The sequence below is a fragment of the Aegilops tauschii genome, unplaced genomic scaffold (assembly GCF_002575655.3).
Source record: "Aegilops tauschii subsp. strangulata cultivar AL8/78 unplaced genomic scaffold, Aet v6.0 ptg000261l_subseq_110980:251851_obj, whole genome shotgun sequence".
NCBI classification, from domain to species: Eukaryota; Viridiplantae; Streptophyta; class Magnoliopsida; order Poales; family Poaceae; genus Aegilops; species Aegilops tauschii.
Genome location: NW_027332533.1, coordinates 87,527 through 102,273, shown reverse-complemented (window position 1 = coordinate 102,273; position 14,747 = coordinate 87,527). Strand labels below are relative to the sequence as shown.

The following is a 14,747-nucleotide window of genomic DNA, read 5'->3' as shown; positions in this document are numbered from 1 at the left end:
AAAAACTTAGATCGTGGCCAATCATGATTTTGAGTTATTCAAAAAAATATTTTTTGCGGGGGGAGTTATTCAAAAAATTAATGTGATGTGCGAACGCACGGCTTACACAACATCACCCACGGCGGACATGACAGGGCCATGCAATCGGATCATCATCACATGTGCGACCGGTCTACCAGATCAGACGGTCTGGTGCAAAAATATCATGATTTACCTACATGGTCGAGGCCGATGAATTTCTTCTTTTGTGTCTAAATTTGTTGAAACGCTTCGTTTGTAACTGAATTGGTAGGTGTTTTGTTTAGGTGCATATGCCACAGTTGAACCACTTGTTTATATCAGAACTGTTGACGTCAAGAACTAAGATATGACGTTGTAATACTAATATTTGACGTACCGAAATTTTTAACTCAAGAGAAAAATATTACGTATAACACATGCAAAAAAAGTCTAAATCACAATAAAAAGGTGTTCATTTTTTGTTGGTCATGCTATACTTTTCTGAGAACAGAAAACATCTTTACTCTTATTTTTCTGATCAACTCACTAGCACCCGTCATCAAAGTACAAGGAATCGGACTCGGAGTCCCTACTTTGTGCAACTCAAACCGCACTTTTCTCTGTTATATCATAGAAAGATGTGTGATCTTTGTAAAATGCTCCTCATATTATGTTGTTTCTCAAACTCCGCACCTTTCTCTGTTATATCATAGAAAGATGTGTGATCTTTGTAAAACGTTTCTCATATTATGTTGTTTCTCATGTGACAATGTGGAGGATTTCAAGGAGTTTGTTGATATCATCACGGTTCATGATGTGAGCCATTGCATTATTAAAGTGGGTTTTTTGTCTCCCGTTGCAACGCACGGGCATTTATGCTAGTAATAATAAAGCACCGATTGACTTTGTCGGGTTCAGCGTCACAATACACTTTCTTCTCATGTCATAATACGCTTTTACGATTTGTATAGACAAAAGGTGATACTAATTTCATCCGTCCGTCAAAACTTTCGTCGTTAAAATTCTTGCGTTCCTGCGGGCGTTGAGAAAACATCGCCCAACCTAAGAAACGCCCTGATCGTCAGGCTTTGGGCCCTACATGTATGTCAGGCTTTGGGCCATACATGTATGTTTATTTTTTGATGATCTGGACCTTGCATGCATGTGGTCCACCATGCCGAAAAAATAATATGATTCTCTCCAATGCTTGTTCGGCTAAATAATAATCCCACATCGCTTATTTACACCTACTCTCAGTGATTCATATACGTACCCACTGATGATTCAATAAGCGACCAATCAGTGAACAGAGATGCAGAGTATGAGGCAGATGTAAAGATCACATCCGTTCCGAAGAAACACCTGGCCACGCGCACAGGACATCTGTACATATACATCTGACAATAAACTTCGGGCTCCAAATGGGGGATCAAGCAACACCGGGGAACTAACTTCATGACCACCACCTCTCTCCCTGAATTGAAGAACAAGCAGATTGATTTGAGTCGAACGCCACAAATCACAAAGAAAGCATGAGCCGAAGCTTACCTGGGCCGAGCCCGCCTCCCCACCACGAGATCCCGCCGCTGCAGAGAAAACCCGATGCCGCTGTCCGCCAACCGGGCTTAGCCCGACGGCCCTACACTGGCGACGGCGAGGGAAGGCAGGAAGGCTGAGAAGGGGGTACCGGCGACACGATTTGGGGCTCGGCCAGTGTACTTTTCTGGGGACGACGCGAGGGCGGAGGGAATGAGGGAGAGGAAGAGAATGAGTGCTCGGCTTGTGTAGTTTTTCGGTGGTACTTACTTTCTGTCGATCTGATTCAGACTAATCCGGTCAAATGAGGGTTCGATGGAACGACACGTATTGTAATTCTTGTGGCATACTGGCCGCTCGACACAGCCGCCATGCCGTTGGTAAGTTTTCATTATTTTCCTACATAAAAAGCAAGGATAGATAGCCGGATAGATATGCATGGTGCATCTCTCTATTTTTTTTTTTTTTGCGGGTGAAAGGAAGATTTTATTTCATCAGTCAGGACATAAGTCATTCTTACAAATATCAGGGGCGTCTCCTGGTCCCGAACCCAACCACACCACAATGCGACCTTCTATCCGTCCAAAGGAGGCCAGATAATAGCTTGCACCATTCTGTTCCCTACGAATATGAGTTAGCTTGAACATCCTCCCTTCCCTCAAAAGCCTTTGAATTTGGTCAACCAACATGGTATAGCGAGACCGGTCTCTGTCCGGCCCATTAATCATGTTAAGAGCGACAAGGCAGCCCGTCTCTACTTCTATCGGTATCACCGTCCATTGCAGGGCGAGGTTGATGCCCTCCATGCAAGCTGAGAGCTCAGCCTCCAATGGTTCTGTACATGTGTGCAACTTTCTACAGGATGAGAAAATGATGTCACCGATGGAGCCGCGCAGAATCATGCCCACCCCCCAGTTCCCGATGTGGCACAGAACGATCTGTCAACGTTCAATTTTGCCCATCCTTGAGCCGGAGGAGACCACCTAGGTGGGGCACCATTGATGGGCTGAGCATGCGGTAATGGCTTGTTGGGAGTCACCACATCCACAACTTGCTTTCCTTTAACTGGATCCGTACCTGGGTTGTTCTGCACACCAATTAGTGAGTCCATGTAGCTTAGAAGATACCTCTTGGATGCTTCAACTGGGGGGGGGGGCTGCTTATGGTGTGTTATCTCGTTGCGAACGTGCCAGCAACGCCATAATGTCATCATGAGCTCCAATCTCTCAGTGTCCCGCAGGTCGCAAAACGTTTGGGCAAGCTACTCAGGGCCCGTCCATTCAAACGACGCTGGCAGGGGGATCCGCCACTGTTCTGCCATCGCTTGCCAAAGTGCCACCGCTCTAGGACATCTGCAAAATACATGAAACGTGTCCTCCGGCTCCAACGCGCAGAGGGGGCAGTCGTCAAGGACTTCCAAACTACGCCGTTTTTTATTAACCCATGTTGGTAGACAATCTGTGATCACACGCCAAGTGAAGGTGCGAACCTTAGGAGGAGCAGGGCACCTCCATATAGAAGCCCAGACGGCTCGTCGCCCATCCGGTGCCCTGCCCGCCGCGACTGAAGAGGATCGAAGATGATCCTCCAGAGCAAGTCGGTAAGCACTCCGTACTGTGAAGCAACCATTCTGCTCCGGTCCCCACGCAAGAAGATCCTCACCCATACGAGGTGAAGTTCGAATTTTGGCAATCTCTTCTGCATCCACCGGAAGGAACGTGTCATGAATAACGTCCATACGCCAACCACCATGATTATCCAATAACTCAGACACCCGGCGGAGACGGCTTCGGCCTTGTGGTGTCACCGGTCATCCTCCCCCATTCCGTGGAATCCATCGGTCTCTCCAAATTCTAATGGACCTGCCGTTCCCCACGCACCATACTAAGCCAGACTTGAGAAGTTGCAGCCAGTGGCGGAGCTACATGGGGCCAACCTGGGCCATGCCCCCCCAAGCTCACAAGAAAACATGTATATAGTCCTTTGTGTTAGGCATATTTTCCATTAAAAATCTGCTAAAATAGTTATGTTTGCCACCCCCCCTCTAGCCCATGGCCCCCCCATAATTTCGGCTCAAGATCCGCCACTGGTTGCAGCCCATGTTCAACTGTCTGCCAAGTCGCCGAAGCTCCTCCTGAGAAAACCGTATCTTCCAAGCTTCCATTCGGGTAGTACCTCGCTTTCAAAAGACGAGCACACAGACTCTCCGGATTGGTCAAGAGCCGCCATGCTTGGCGAGCGAGCACAGCTTGGTTAAAAAGGCGTAGGTTGCGGAAGCCAAGTCCTCCTTGCACCTTTGGTTTTATCAAATGGATCCAAGCACGCCAATGCATCTTTCTCTTCCCCTTATCAACTCCCCAAAAGAAATTTCGTATCATTCTCATGAGGTCCTCACAAGTGGACGCCGGTAGTTTAAACACACTCATAATATATGTGGGGATCGCTTGGGCGATTGATTTTATGAGGACTTCTCTTCCACTCTGAGCAAGCTGACAACCATCCCAGTCAATCATTCTCTTGATGTACTTTTGCTGCAAGTTTTGGAACCTATCCTTAGACATGCGGCCCCTTGGAGTAGGAAGACCCAGGTAGCATTCCTCAAAACTATGTTGTTGCACCTCCAAAACCTGAATAACAGCTTCCCGGTCATCCACACGACAATGCTCACCAAAGAGGATAGAACACTTCTGCGGGTTGATCAATTGTCCAGTGGCATGTGTATATTTTGCTAGTCTATCCCTAATAATAATAAAGCATGGATTGACTCCATGGGTTCATCGTCACAATACGCTTTCGTCCAATTGTATTACGCTTTTACGATTACGTTTTGGAATTAACCGATGTGGTACTAATGGAACAATTCGTTTTTGCCTCCGTGGTAGCACGATGGCAGACTTGGGCCTGCTTTAGGCCCTGTTTGGTTCATAAGTCCTAGGACTTTTTTTAGTCCCAACTTATAAGTCCGAAGTTCTTAAAAAGTCCCTACCTATTTGGTTCCTGGGACTTATAAGTCTCTATAAGACCATATTACAACTATAAGTCCCTATAAGTCCCTCCTTGAGAGTCTTATTTCATAAGTCTCAAATGCCCACTTTAAGTTCCTATAAGTCCCTCCCATTTGGTTTAGATGGAACTTATAGGGACTTTTTTAAGTCCCTAAACCAATAAGTCCCTAGAAAGAAACACCCTCTTAGTCCAGCCCATACACGATTTTTTTATAATAAGTAATAAAAACTGGTACGCTGGTGGGGTCCGATCTCCTAAGAAGATTATATTCGTTCGTCGTTGTTGTATGGGGTTCGTCCTCCTTCGATCCTGCAGCGCCGCGTCGTCGTGCACGCTGGCTTGTCATCAGCCTTGCAGCAGCGCCAGCTTCCTCCACGGTCCACGGCTTGCAGCAGCCACCAAAACTGGGCGGCGACAACAGCCCTCTCCTCTGTCAGCTGTCATTCACTGGCAGGCGCCGCCGCCGTTCCGTCCTGTATGTTCTCTCCAGTGTGGATCGAACGCAGGCAACGAGAGCGTCTGGACGGCGAGTAGCAGGGCATGCGTGATGTCAGACGGCGAGTAAGAAGCCAGCGCCAAAAAGGGACGCGCTATACCTGTGCCTGGACTGCTCGGATCAGATTCAGAGGGGAGACCTGCGGGTTGCCGATGTGTGCTCAGATCGGGTATCCACACGAATCAGGAAGGGGTGGCAGTTAGGAATTTGAGCAGGTCTAACAATTCAATTTTGATGGGATCGGCACGGCGGATGGCGGTCATGGCGCGATTATTTTTCCACCCTGCTGCAGTGTTGTTGTTGTTTTGATCTGTTGGCTCACTCTCTATCTCCTGGAGGCCGTTGCTAGCTTTGTACTACTACTCCGCAAAAGAGGGAGGCAGCCAGGCAAAGCGAAGAAACTTTCTCTGAAAATGATCATGCCGCATGCCAATAGATGATGACAATTAATCCGTCCCTGATATGTCCAATTCCACAGTCAAAAAGTCGTACTGCTAATCCAATAATTCCAGTGTGATCTATGGTGTCCGAAAACCTAAAGAATCCCTTTGCAGTCTTTCAAGCAAGGAGTTCCGTGCAAGTCTAGGACATATATATAGTTATGTACCTTTGCAACGGGAGAAAAAATACCACACACTCGTAATTTACAAAAAATTGTCTATAATCTGAGAATTTGTAGTTACGGCCCAAACAAAGATGGTCTTAACCTACAAAAGCGCAGTTCAAGATACCACATATATTCTATTCCAACACGGCTTGCATATAGATTTAATCCGTACAAAGAAATGGGCAAGTGATTAGATTTATTCATGTCATGTATGAAATGGGGTATTGTTACGGGTCGGTAAAGGAAAACGATAAAAATAGACGATGACACATTAGCACACTACGGAGACATGTGTGCATAAAGGCCGGTTTTCAGTTTAAGCATCACCAACTTAGGGTAACTCTAGAACACTTTTTTTCACATACATATTTATTAAATACATGAAGAGTTGTTAAAAGATACATGATTTTTTAAGCATAAAGAGAGATTTTTTTTGTCTGAAAAAGAACATTTTTGTATAGTCTCCTATGGACGCAGGTACTTGTGTCCATATTTCATCACTATTTCTTGCCATACATGTCATAGGTATTGGTCCTTAGATAGTATTTTTCTCCAGATTGTTAACAGGTAAAATAACATCATATTCAGATTCTACATATTTTTCTAATCAAAATTCATATATAATATGTTAAATTTGAAGTTACGGTTTAGAAAATATGAGTATTTTAAAAACATTTAATATCTAGAATACCTATTTCTTTTATTAATTGGTATAGATATAGATATAGACTAGCTGCAAAAGCTAGCCGGCAACTTTACCTCTCTATGTATAATCATCTTTCAACGCCCTGCGGCGATTAGAATAGCGATCTAGGTTTTGACCGCCGCCGCCAGCGGCGGCTGTCGTTGATCCTGTGTTACAGGTCATGGGCATCTTCATGCAATTACTTTGATGATCTGACGAGAGAAGGAGACGTGATGCGTTCATGCATGGATGTGTTGCTCCCGGCTGATGCGTTGATGCAGTGTTCCTAGCTACAGCCTAGACGCTGCTGATAATGCGTTGCTCCCGGCTGTTTGAAAGGATTTGACGGCTGCGTTGTTCACGTCCCAGCGCTCGCTCCGCGGTGCTGGTTTTTTGTCCCGGCACAGCTCCACTCAAGGTGCTGTGATCGGTTTATGGTTCTTACTTCGTCAACTACTATTTGTCCCTTCGCATCGCAACTGCGGCAGGTTTCTTAGAACAGTTTGTCTGATTTGTTTCGGAGGAATTGAATGTAATGGGGATATTAAGTTGGAATTGCCGAGGGCTTGGGAACGCCCCGGCGGTGCGTGCTTTGCTGGATGCCCAGTGAAGATGTGACCCCGAGGTGATGTTTTTGTCGGAGATACACCTTGACAGTTATCCGGCTGAGTGTCTACGTCGAAGGCTCAAGATGGACCAGAAGTTTGTTTGTCCCAGTGACGGAAGGAGAGGAGGTTTACTGCTGTTATGGAAAAATAATGTTTTTTTTTTAAGATCCAGCAAAATGCTGGCTTGATTCGATTTAGCAGGAAGCAGCGGAAGAACAACACGATGAAGATCCGAAGATCAAAGAAAAAGAAACGACAGCCCTATTAGCTGCCGAGCTACCATCACAGCCAACACGACTACAAAGCAAAAAGGGCCTGTCCTAGGCTAAGCGTCACCGCCGCGTCACTTGACCAACGCCGGTATCCTCAGAAGACAGCAGCAGCTCCAACTAAGACTTTCTTTGTCAACGCACCATCCACCCTTGAAGCAGAGTGCAGGCAGATGGCGGAACTCGATCGGTCCCAGACAAAGCTTCGTCTTGGACTTATCAGCGATGGCGTACATTGCTCCTGGAGCTTCACCAAAAACAGCGGCGAGCACCGGAGGAGCGCCACATAGAACCTCCAAGCAGTGTCTCAAAAACGTGATGCTCCCAACAAAGGAACGACGTCGGAGACGCCGTCATCACGCCGATCCAACCGGACCTAGGCTTTCGCCCGGAGACACTACCAACCAAGCCCGAGGAAGATGCCGACACACCTCGGTGGCGCCTCCAAGGAGGAAAATGACACCCTCAGGCGCCATCGGCACTGGCTCTTGTTGTGCAGGACTTTCGTCCGTATCGTCGCACACCTCCGCTCAAGCCCTACGGAGCTCGTCCATGTCGTCTCACACCGCCGCCGCCGCAGCACCTTGTTGTTGAAGCCGTGAAGGCATGGTCCACCTCCCCACGGCGAGCATGCAGAGGCCAGATCGGGCCCCGCATCCCGCATCTACCACGGCTGGAGCCTCCCTGCTCCAGCAAGCGCAGCCCTCCCAGATCCAGCGCGGCCCATCAGTGCCCTCGACGCCCTCCACTCGCCGCCCGGTGCAGTGCCGGCGCCGCCCTCCGCGGTGCCCACCTCCGCGCCAGGCCAGGAGCAGCACGGGGCTGAACTCGGGCCCTCATGGCGGCAGCGCGCCAGATCCGCGCCACTGCCACCGCCGGACTGCTGCCCAGCCCTACGCCGGCCAGATCCGCACCGGCCCTCATCCCCGCGCCCTCCTCCTCCTTTACCGTGACCCCTCTCGGCGCCCTCTTCCTCCACCTCGCCATCTCCCGGGCGCCGCACCAGATCCGCTCGCATGGACGCGCCACTCGACGCCGCAAGCCGTGGAACAGCCGCCCATCGCCCGACGAAGCCTCCCCCTGCAGCCAACCATAGAGCGCCTCCGACCCGAGGAGATCCGCCGTCGGGCCGCGCCCCGCCGCGAAGCCGGCCATCCCGCGCCGTCCTGGCGCATCGCGGGGAGGGGAAGGGCCCCGCCGCCGCCGACGTACGCGCGGGCTTTGCCCGGCGCCGTCCCCTGGCGGCGGCGAGGGAGGGGGGCGAGGGTGGAGGGGGGCTGCGGCGGCGGGCTGGGGTTTTCGCCCGGCCGCTCGCGGGAGCGGACGAGCGAGCGGAAGTCTGATGTCTCGTGCAGCACGACCGGACTCCATGGAAAAATAATGTTAAAGTTCAAAGATTAGCATTAGACTCTATGTTCATTGATGTAAGAATTGAAGAAAGTAATAACGTCAGTTGGCGCTTGACTGGGATGTACGGTGAGTTTAGATGGGAAAATAAACATATGACGTGGAGTCGTATGCGACAGTTGCATCGTAGCAACAACTTACCGTGGCTGCTGATCGGTGACCTGAATGAGATCCAATATCTACATGAGAAGGAGGGTGGAAATCCAAGACCAATCCAGTACATGCAGGCTTTTCAAGAGGCAATAGATGACTGTGAATTGCATGACATGGGGTATATTGGTGATCCCTTCACATGGCATAGAGGCAGAATACGTGAAAGACTAGACAGGGGACTAGCCAATGATGGCTGGTCGGTCTTGTTCCCTGATGCAGCCTTACAAAATTTGGAATATAATCACTCTGATCATCGGCCCCTATGTGTGGATACAGACTATTTTTCTCACAATCAGATGGGAGGAAATAATGCACAGGTCAAGCGTTTTGAGGCAAGATGGTTGAGGGAAGAAAGCTTTAATGATACTGTTCTTGATGCTTGGACAAATGTAGGTGCTGATCCTAATGCTACAAGTATTTATGAGAAGCTCAATAAAATGCATGCAATATTCCACGATTGGGACCAGCGTGTCCTTAAGAAACAAAAAAAAAAAGGTTGCGCAAGGCCCAACGTGACCTTGAGAGAGTCATGGCTGGTCCTATGAACGATGATAGTGACGTAAAGAGAAGGGAATTGGCTGAATTGATTGAGTACTTGCTTGAGTTGGAGGAGATTCAAACAAGACAGAGGTCACGGGCGACCTGGCTTACGAGCGGCGACCGTAACACAACGTTTTTTCAGGCCTTTGCCTCGGCAAGGAGGAAAAGGAACTACGTCAAAAAACTGAAAGATGAAGCAGGGAACTGGCTTGAAGGTATGCCGGAATTAAACACTCACATTCAGAATTATTTTACTCACCTGTTTACTTCGGAGGTGCAGCATACAAATCCAAATCTTTTACAAAAGGTTCAAACGCAAAGTAACTGAGCAGATGAATGATTTCTTGATGGCACCATTCTCAGCGGATGATGTTAAAAAAGCAGTGTTTAGCATTGGGGATTTAAAGGCTCCGGGGCCTGACGGACTACATGCAATATTTTTTAAGAAATATTGGCATATCCTAGGAGATGAGATCACTCATGAGGTGCTATTTGCTATTAATTCAAGACAGATTCCGAATGAAGGGAATGACACAACTGTTGGCATGATACCCAAGATTGACAGTCCAGAACGGGTAACTCAATTCCGTCCCATAAGCTTGTGTAATGTTCTTTATAAAATCATCTCTAAAATGCTTGCACTTCGGTTGAAAAATATATTGCCTGAGATTATCTCCCCTACTCAAAGTGCATTTGTTCCTGGAAGGATGATCACGGATAATATCCTTATAGCTTATGAATGTTTGCATAAAATAAAGAACAAGAGGGCTGGTCAGACTGGACTATGTACGGTTAAATTGGACATGCACAAGGCATATGACAGGGTGGAATGATCCTTTTTGCATGATATGATGGTGAAGTTGGGTTTTCATGAACAATGGATTGAAATGATAATGGCTTGTGTTGGCTCTGTTAGATACAAAATAAGGTTTAACTCTCAGGAGACGGATGTTTTCACCCCGACTAGGGGTATTAGGCAGGGGGGTCCACTCTCCCCCTACCTTTTTCTCCTTTGTGCAGAAGGTCTTTCTAGTTTATTGCAGTTTGAAGAAAAAGCTGGCGGCATAGAGGGAATTAGAGTGTGTAGAAATGCACCATCAGTATCACACCTTTTATTCGCTGATGATTCTCTGATTCTCATGAAAGCAGACGTTTTAAATGCAGCTTCCTTACAACATGTTCTAGATGCCTACTGTGAAAGCTCGAGACAATTGGTGAGTTTGGCTAAATCTAGTATTTTTTCAGTCCTAATACACCTGCAACTTCTAGGACTGAAATATGCCAGGAGTTACACATTGATACTGAGGCATTATCAGATAAGTATCTTGGGCTGCCATCTATGGTGGGTGCAGATAGGAGTGACTGTTTCAGGCATTTTTATGACAGAATAAAAGAAAAATTGAAGGGATGGATGGAGAAACAATTGTCTACTGGAGGGAAAGAGATATTACTTAAATATGTAGCCCAGGCCATCCCAGTCTTTGCGATGTTTGTTTTCAGCCTGCCCAAGGGCCTATGCAAGGAGATAACTGATTTCATAGCACAATTTTGGTGGGCGGATGACGAGGAACACAAAAGAATGCACTGGTATACATGGTAAAGCTTTGCTACCCAAAAAGTGAGGCGGGTATGGGGTTCAGAGATCTCTATTCTTTTAATCTTGCCATGCTCTAAAGCAAGTTTGGCGGTTGATCACTAACCCGGATTCCTGTGTGCAAGAGTATTGAAAGCTAAATACTTCCCTAATGAAAGTTTATTACAAGCTACCCTGAAGAGTGGTGCTTCGTTTACGTGGCAAAGCATTATGAAAGGTCTTGAAACATTTAAGTTGGGGTATATCTGGAGGGTTGGTACCGGTGAGAACATTAACATCTGGAGCGACCCCTGGATACCGTCTAGTCCGGACAGGAGAGTTTAATCAAACCGGGGGCAAACACTGATATCACGAGTACATGATCTAATTGACCCTATGACTGGTTTTTGGGACGAGGAACTGATCAGATCTATATTCATATCGGTTGATGTAGACAGGATCTTGCAAATTCCCCTAAACTATGGGGCTTTCGAGGACTTTATCGCATGGCACCCGGATCATAAAGGGTTTTTCTCTGTAAAATCAGCATACAAAGTACAATGGATACGATCTTTCCAGGCACATGCAACGGTGATGGCGCGACCTGGAGGCTCAAGAACTCCAGCAGTGTGGAGTACACTATGGAAACAAAAGGTCCGATGTAAAATTCAAATTTTTTGTTGGCGTGCTCTACATGGTATTATTCCGCTAAAGTCCATACTCACGAACTGTCATATTGGAACTAATGGGGCATGTCCTATATGTCATCAAGATGCGGAAGATTCCGCCACCTACTGTTTGATTGTTGCAATGCCAAGCACCTCTGGGAACGCCTAGGCATTGCGGGAATGATTGAGGAAGCAAAGTTGATTGATCGCTCAGGGTCAGTTATATTGGAACATCTACTCCTTGCACCAGATTTACCCTTGTCACTGAAACCAAATATTACTGTCAAACAAGCTCTTATGGTGGGCAGCTGGTACTTATGGTGGATAAGACGTGAACTCACTCATGATGGTAGACCACCACATCCCACGCGGTGGCATATGTCCGTCCTGGCAATTGCTAGTAATTATCATGAAGCTAATCGCAAAGAAAATGATAATAGAGAGATGAAGTACGTGGACAAAACCAGACCTCATGTTCATAAAGGTAAATGTTGATACGGCCTATTTTGCAGATGAAAGTGCAAGAGCTTCGGCAGCTGTAATTAGAGATGATAAAGGGAACTTTTTAGCAGCACAATGCAAATATATACCTCATGTTGCAGATGCAATGATGGCTGAAGCAACGGCGATGCGTGATGGTCTAGTGTTTGCAAACTCCCTAGAGTTTCCTCGTGTGGAGGCGGAATCAGATTCCTTAAACGTCATAAACTTTTGTGATGGCCAATCTAGATGGTGGGATGCTGCAACAACAATTTTCGCGGAATGTGTGGATGTTTCTTCTTTAATAGGGAAGGTTGTCTTCAAGCATTGTTTTCGTTCTTCCAATCAAGCGGCGCATGTGCTAGCTAACTTTTCTTATTGTAATAAGACCTCTTTAAACTAGACAGACGAGTTCAGGGTTGTCTGATCTCTTCGCTTGTGGACAATGTAATGCCTATGTTAAATCAATAAAGCTAGCCATGATGGCTTTCCCTCAAAAAAAGGTATAGACTAGCTGCCTCTAGTACATGTACTATATAGATTTGTATGTATGTGGTTCCTTTTTTCTGTGGCAAAAGGGTTCAAGGCTAGCATTTTTTAATATATAGCACATTTATATAAAATTTTCTTGCAATTCTCACTGAAATCCATATTCATTCGGTAGTTTTTCTGTAACAATATAAATGATCTTTCAGTCGCAATACCAGTATTTAGAACTAAATCTGATGGGACTAAATTGCTAACAAATCCATGTTGTATAACTTGACACACATGCAGGTTCTGAAGGCCCAACACTCTCCCTTCCTGTTGTTCCAGGTTAGGTTTCCATGGCGCTTGACCAAGACGAAGAGTTGTGCTGGGACAGCAATGTAGTCAGTTCATGGTCACAGGTCTGCGATTGCTATAATTTAGATTAAGTCCCTCCAATTTATTAATTTGAGTTCAATATATAAGCTCAAGGTTGCAAATTCACAACACATCGGCGAGCTACACAATGTCGCTCTAAATTTCTACATGACATTGAACTTCAAACAGAACGCCTCCGTAGTTGAAGATGTGCTCTTAGATTATTAGTTTATTGGAAACGGTGATATGGTCTGCATCCATTAGATTAAGGTTATATGCAAATGTATAGATAGATGTATCAATCCATTTAGACAAAGTTTCAGTTTCTTAGCCTCAATGTGTTTGTAATATTATTATTTTGGAAAAGGATCATTTTATTAAGGCAACAAGCCAACACAAATAAGAAAACCTGGCCGCTACATGCTACTAACTCTAAACTGAAAAGGTTCTAAATCGAGCGACTTGACTGGAGCTCTATCTTAAAGATTTGATCATAATAGAGTTTGGCAGGTTCCCCCGCAAAGAAAAAAACAGAGTTTGGCCGGTTAGGTGACACACGTCATTAGATTTGTTATGAGCATTGCAATATCCCATGTTACACAGCTAAGCAAATTAATCAAGATTTCCATCTAACATGCAGTAGAAACAGATACATGTAATTGTCAATATCAGTGTGCCGGTGAAGAAACTCAGTCACTGCCAAAGTACTGTTCTCTCATGCTAAAGCTTAAAAAAACTGCATGCACAATTTGTTTGTTTCAGCACAAGAAGTTCAAATTTAATATGCCTATCGCATTTCATGGTGTATGATTAACTTGCTTTTTGTTGTTTCTATTTGCCAAAAATTATTATTCATGGTCGGTTATTGACGTTTTAATACAATCAACCTTTTCAAATATATTTAGATTATATTAGGAAACTGCAGCTATGTGTTTCTGAGGTAGAGCTCCTAACAGACTGCTTTTGCTTCCTTACTTGCTTCCATTTTAACTATAGATCGTTATTAAGCTGGACCTCCGAGCCATAGAGTCCATAAGGAAGTGTTGAAATACTTGCAGATCATGCAAGTTAAGAGTGGCTTTAATACTTTTGAGTGGACATAAAGTAATTTTAAGATCAATAGTTGATGTTCTCTCTCTTAAGAAAAGACTGACAATTGATGCCAACGAGCCGAATGGTCCAGCACACAATAATGATTTTTCTTCTTCTTCGTAAAAGAATTATGTTTTCTAATTATTATATAGGAGGGCACCTCCATTCTCTCTCTGGATTTACTAACCACATGCCACTGGTCAGACTAGCTGCACACAGAGTGTTGCAATCAAAAGTGTTCTGCTACCTAATAATATTAATTAAAGGTCGTTTCAAAAACAAATTAAAGGTTGATCTGAGTGAAATACAAGCAATTGAAGATAATTTGAAGATCTTGATCCTGCAGCATCAGACTATATTCTGGTTTTTATAACATGCAACAGACTATGTATAGGAAAGTGTACTTTTTGTGAATCATTTTGTTCTCGCTTCTCTTACTGTACTGTATCAGTTTGTTCATGTTCTGATTCGTCAGGGTTTTGTTCATATGAAAGGAACTTCTGCAAACCATTTTGTCAAATTGGCATGGATATGTATTCTCAAACGCTAACATCAATTTTTAATTTCTGATAGATCCAGCAAGCTGGACTTGACGCTCAAAGGACCTTATAAAGTTCTAACCAAAGATGACAACGTGGATACAGTCAGATTTTAAAGTGTTTTTTTTCAGACACGTGTCAAGTTATGTATTACTTTGTTCTAGAAGAGCGGTGAAACGGTGAGAAATAGTACAAACTGGGGAGAGAGAATCATGCCTTTTCATGTTTCACATTAATCTTTG

General features: G+C 45.4%; 1 long non-coding RNA gene across 1 annotated transcript; it reads right to left on the bottom strand.

The window, feature by feature from the left end:
- Positions 1-236: 236 nt before the first annotated feature.
- LOC141028626 (uncharacterized) lies at positions 237-3,490 on the bottom strand. The gene is made up of 2 exons (XR_012190851.1): positions 1,549-3,490; positions 237-1,474 (listed from the first exon to the last, which is right to left on the bottom strand). It is a non-coding gene; the product is annotated as an uncharacterized lncRNA (long non-coding RNA).
- Positions 3,491-14,747: the final 11,257 nt, after the last annotated feature.